This window comes from Mandrillus leucophaeus, unplaced genomic scaffold, assembly GCF_000951045.1.
Source record: "Mandrillus leucophaeus isolate KB7577 unplaced genomic scaffold, Mleu.le_1.0 Scaffold289, whole genome shotgun sequence".
NCBI lineage: Eukaryota > Metazoa > Chordata > Mammalia > Primates > Cercopithecidae > Mandrillus > Mandrillus leucophaeus.
The window spans coordinates 1,645,772-1,651,771 of record NW_012103020.1 but is presented as its reverse complement, the minus strand read 5'-3'; positions in this window follow the sequence as shown (position 1 = coordinate 1,651,771).

Below are 6,000 nucleotides of genomic sequence, written 5' to 3'. Positions count from 1 at the left end.
TCTAGTTTATTTTACCAAGGTTAAGGACATCCCAAAAGACCTAAAAACAGAATCAAAGAAACAGTCGGTGGCCTGTGCCTTTCTCCAAAGATGATTTTGAAGGCTTCAATATTTAAAGGGGAAATGTGGGCTGCAGGGAACAGAGGGAGGGTACAGTAATCCACATGTTTCAAAAGAAAAGCAGGGAGGGGAATGGTCAATTATGTATTAATCTCACGCTCAGTCAATGGGCACTTTACATAAGATAAAATGAGGCTGGGCGAGGCAGCTCATTCCTGTAATCCCAGCACTTTGGGAGGCCGAGGCGGGCGGATCACCTGAGGTCAGGAGTTCCAGACCAGCCTGACCCACATGGAGAAACCCCGTCTCTACTAAAAATACAAAATTAGCCAGGTGTGGTGGCAGGTTCCTGTAATCCCAGCTACTCGGGAGGCTGAGGGAGGAGAATCACTTGAATCTGGGAGGTGGAGGTTGTGGTGAACTGAGATCGTACCACTGCACTCCAGCCTGGGTGACAGAGCAAGACTCTGTCTCAAAAAGAAAAAAAAAAAAGATAAAGCTATCTGTTTAGGAACAAAAGCAAGCCAGTTTCTTGCTTTCAGCTTAATTTTTTTCTTTTGGTAGAGTAAACTGGGGTCCCAAGTTTATTTTCCTTTCGTACTCTCAAGACACCAATCTCTCCTTGTTCTCCTCTGGCCAAGTCTCAAGTCTCTTTCCCTTTCTGCCAACTCCTTAAAGGTACAAGTTTCATAGGATTTTCAACCCTAACGTTTTTTCTATTTCACTTAAAAGACCTTTTTCTGGGTCAACTCATTAGTCATGGCTTCAATTACTGAACTCCCAACAGAGTTTGGCTCTCACCCTGCTATGAACTTTAGGGTAATGGTTTATTCTTATTTATTTATGTATTTGTCTATTTATTTATTTATTGAGACTGGTTCTGGCACTGTCACCCAAGCTGGAGTGCAATGGCATGACTGTAGCTCACTGCAGCCTGGAACTCCTGGGCTCAAAGGAGCTTCTTGCCTCAGCCTCCTGAGTAGCTGGGACTACAGGCGCACATCACCACATTAGGCTATTTATTTATTTATTTATTTATTTATTTGAGACAGGGTCTCACTATGTTGCCCATGCTAGTCTCAAACTCCAGGCCTCAAGTAATCCTTGAGCCTCATCTCCCAAAGTGCTGGGATTACAGGCATAAGCTACCATGCCTGGCCCATAGTTTCAACTGTTTACAAAGTGACTCCACCCGTATGTTCCATTGACACATCACAATTATATGTTTACATATCAACTCACTATCTTCCCCTGAGAGTAGCATCTCCACCTGTTGTCCCCATTTGGTTCCATTATCCATCAGTTACCGAAGTCATCACTAGATTCCATTATCTCCTGCCTCAGCCCCGAGATTCAAAGTCACTCAACCCTACGGTTTCTGTCTCCTTCGCAGTCCTTAAATCCATCTCCTTTTCACCATCCTGCCCCAGTTTATCTATTTGGGGAGTGGCATTGAGGGAGGAAGAGGGATGTGCATCAGAACCACCTGTATAATGTTCTTAAGGAAACATACAAGCCCAGCATGGTGGCTCACACCTGTAATCCTAATTCTTTGGGAGGTGAAGGCAGGATGATCGCTGGAGGCCAAGAGTTTGAGACCAGCCTGGGCAACACAGCAAGACCCCATCTCTACAGAAAATTTAAAAAATCATTTGGGCATGATGGTGCATGCCCTTCGTCCCAGCTGCTTGGGAGGCTGAGGCAGGAGAATTGGTTGAGCCTATGGGTTTGAGGTTACAGTGAGCTATCATCGCACCACTGCACTCCAGCCTAGATTACAAAGTGAGGTCTCTCAAAAAATTAAATAATAAACAAACAAATAACCATTATATACCCTGCCCCATCTCCAGATATTCTGAACCTGTATACACCCTTCCTTATCTTCACTGTCCTTAACCCATTTTCAACACGGCTGGCAGAATGATCCAATGATCCTTCAAAAATGCAACCTCTCTGTTTAGCCTTTCAGTGAGTCTCTAGGATGAAAGTCCAAACTCCTCTCAAACCCGTCACCTTAGGTTCTTGCCCACAGCTTCCACCTCATCTGCTGCCACTCCCTATGGATATCGCACACTCAATCCTTATCAAATGGTAGTACTTGCTGTTCCTGGAACACGCCTTCTTTCCTCACCTTAGTGTTCTCTTCTCTGTGGATATCCTCTGTGATATCTTTCCACTAGATAGTCACTTTGTTCAAAACGCCTCTCCTGACTTCTCTAGGCAATTAGTTATTTCTGTCACAGGTGTTGGAGCCAGAGCAACTCCATTTTGAATACAGGCTGAGACCTACTGGGCTGTATTGCCAGGTTAGGTATTCCTAGTCACAGGATGAGTTAGGAGGTCAGCACAAGATATAGATCATAAAGACTCAGCTGATGAAACAGGATGTGATAAAGAAACCAGCTGGCCAGGCACGGTGGCTCAGCAGACAGATCACGAGGTCAGTAGTTCGAGACCATCCTGGCCAACATGGAGAAACTCAGTCTCTACTAAAAAATATACCGGCCGGGCACGGTGGCTCACGCCTGTAATCCCAGCACTTTGGGAGGCTGAGGCGGGTGGATCACGAGGTCAGGAGTTCAAGACCAGCCTGGCTAAGATGCTGAAACCCCGCCTCTACCAAAAATATAAAAAAATTAGCCGGGCGTGGTGATGGGCGCTTGTAATCCCAGCTACTCAGGAGACTGTGGCAGATAATTGCTTGAACCCGTGAGGCGGAGGCTGCAGTGAGCCGAGATCTCCCCACCGCACTCCAGCGACACAGCGAGACTCACGACACAGTGAGACTCCGTCTCAAAAAAGAAAGAAAAAAAAAAACAAATTTAGCCGGGTGTGGTGGCATGCGCCTATAGTCCTAACTACTCGGGAGGCTGAGGCAGGAGAATCGCTGGAACGTGGGAGGCAGAGGTTGCAGTGAGTCAAGACCGTGCCATTGCACTCCAGCCTGGGTGACAAAGCGAGACTCCGTCTCAAAAGAAAAAAAAAAAAAAGAAACCAGCCAAAACCCACAACAACCAAGATGGTGATGAAGGTGACCTCTAGTTGTTCTCACTGTTTATTATACACTAATTATAATGCATTAGCATGATAAAAGACACTCCCACCAGTGCCATGACCGTTTACAAATGTTACAGCAACATCCAGGAGTTATCCTATGTAGTCTAAAAGGTGGAGAAATCCTCAGTCCTGGGAAATCCTTGCCCCTTTCCTGGAAAATTTTCGAATAACCCTCTCCATAGTTAGCATGTAATCAAGAAATAGCCATAAAAATAGCCAACAAGGCTGGGCGCAGTGGCTCACGCCTGCAATCCCAGCACTTTGGGAGGCAGATGGATCACTTGAGATCATGAGTTTGAGACCAGCCTGGCCTACATGGCGAAACACCATCTCTACTAAAAATAAAAATTAAAAAATTAACTGGGTGCGGTGGCACGCGTCTGTAATCCCAGCTACTCCGTGGGCTGAGGGAGGAGAATCGCTTGAACCCGGGAGGTGGAGGTTGCAGTGAGCCGAGATCATGCCACTGCACTCCAGCGACACAGCGAGACTTCAGCTCAATTAACAAAAAAAAGAAAAAGAAAAAGAAAAAGCCACCAGTAGCCCTCAGTGCTGCTCTGCCTATGGAGTAACCACTCTTTTATTTCTTTACTTCTCTAACAAACTTGGTTTCACTTTATGGGCTTGTCCTGAATTCTTTCTTGTGCAAGATCCAAGAACCCTCTTTTGGGGTCTGGATTGTGACCCTTTCCAGTAACATTTCCTCTTCTGTGTTCCCACAATACTTTGTCCGTATAGTGATTCTGTATTTATTAGTAGATAATTACAAATATTTTTGTTTATACAATGTCTTACCCCCTAAACTGTCAATAGATTTTGTTCAATTTATTTTTATATGCTCTAATATAGAGCCTGGCACATAATGTATATTCAACAAATGTTAACTGAATAAATTTTCAAGGGAATAAGTTTTAATTTCTATCTTTCTGATTGCTTAGTGTTTAATATATTATAAAAAATATTATTCAGGCCGAGCACGGTGGCTTATGCCTGTAATCCCAGCACTTTGGGAGACCGAGGCAAGGGGATCACCTGAGGTCAGGAGTTTGAGACCAGCCTGGCCAATATCATGAAACCCTGTCTCTACTAAAAAATACAAAAATTAGCCGGGCATGGTGGCACGCGCCTGTAGCCAGAGCTACTTGGGAGGCTGAGGGAGGAGAATGGCTGGAACCCGGGAGGCGGAAGTTGCAGTGAGCCGTGATCATGCCACTGCACTCCAGCCTGGGCAACAGAGCAAGACTCTGTCTCGAATAAATAAACAAATAAAAATAAAAACTATGATGCACTTTCAGGATAGCATGCTCTTTGGATCTCTTTAAATAGTGACAGTTTATATTTGAACAGTATCTTTCATTTTTCAAAGCACTTTCCCCCAACATTTTATTATGAAAATCTCCAAATATATGGAGGAAAAATAATTGTAAGTGAACACTCGTGTCGGGACTCAGAAACCGATACCCCAAAATGTGGGGCTTTGACATGTTGAATGGAAGCCTCAAGGTCTCTCTGACCTCACTGCCCTGCACCATCTCTCCCAAAGCACAGGATGAAGTTGAAGTTCCTTTATCTGGCTACGATCCAGACCCACCAAAAGGAACAATTGTTTTTTCTTCCCCTCTCTGTAAGACCAAAAATATAACCACCCGAAAAGATCCTTTCACAAGATAATGTGCAAGTTCATCCCTGTGCCCTGATCCATTCACTTTCCCTAGTCATCCCCTCAACACAATGCCTCTGCTCCTCTCTCCCCAAGTCTGTTTGCCAGGATGGTAGACAAGCTTCTGAACCCCGTCGGGCATGTGTTTCTCCCTGTGCACACGTTAATAAATGCATATGCCTTCTCTCCCATTAATCTGCCTTTTGTGAGATGATTTTTCAGTGAACTTCAGAGGGCAAAGGGAACATTTTTCCCATGGTCCCTATACCCATATATACCCACTACCTAGATTCAAAATCAACATTTTGCTATATTTGCAAAACACTTTTCATAGGCTAATTTTATTATCATCTTAAAAAAAATTTTCTTTTTACAAGTACTACTCCTTGTGGAGCAGGGCTACCCCGTAGGCAGTGTGCTCAGAGTAGCTTATTATCACCTTTTACTTCACCTAATGACTAAGGTGTGATTCTATGTTTTATAGATAAGGAAACTGAAATTGAGGCTTTAATGACTTCCAAGGAGCTTATCTGCCAGAAGTTGTAATCAACTTGTGCCAGTTGATCTGTCCACACCCTCTAGGAGTTAGACACCTCTAGGTCTGAAAAATATTTAGAATATTCCTGTGATGAAAAGTTTGCAATTCCACAACACAGGGGAATCAGCAAAATCATGGGAAAACCAACAGAATACATTTCTAACTCATGAATCATTCAGAGAAGAATCCAGTCTTGGGTTTTCCCTCCCCCTCATCCCATTTCTATTCCTGATTAGTCATCATTTCCTGCCCAGCCTATCTGAGATGTTTCTTCCATCCTTTCTTTTCCAGTAACAGTAACCTGATGCAGGTCTACAGTATCTGTTATCTCAGCTGATTTCCTTTCTGCCTTTTCATGAACCAGAGACATGTGATTTCCAATTAAACCACAGCCCTGACCATATCCTTGCCCAGCTTACAAAACGTCAACGGCTCGAAGCTATCTACCGAGTTAAGCCTACTATAATCCCCCTCCTTCTACACTACAACCTATCCACGCATCTGTCCTCTTACTCCTTAGCTTCCATCTTACATGAATGACTAAGAGTTGTTTCCCCAAATACACCCTTATTTACTTTTTTCATTTATAATTCACCACCGCCCCCACCAAAGTTTCACGTGGGTAAATTCTAGACCTTCACGTCATAGGCCAACTCAAATGCCAATCCTTCTAATGTACCTTCTA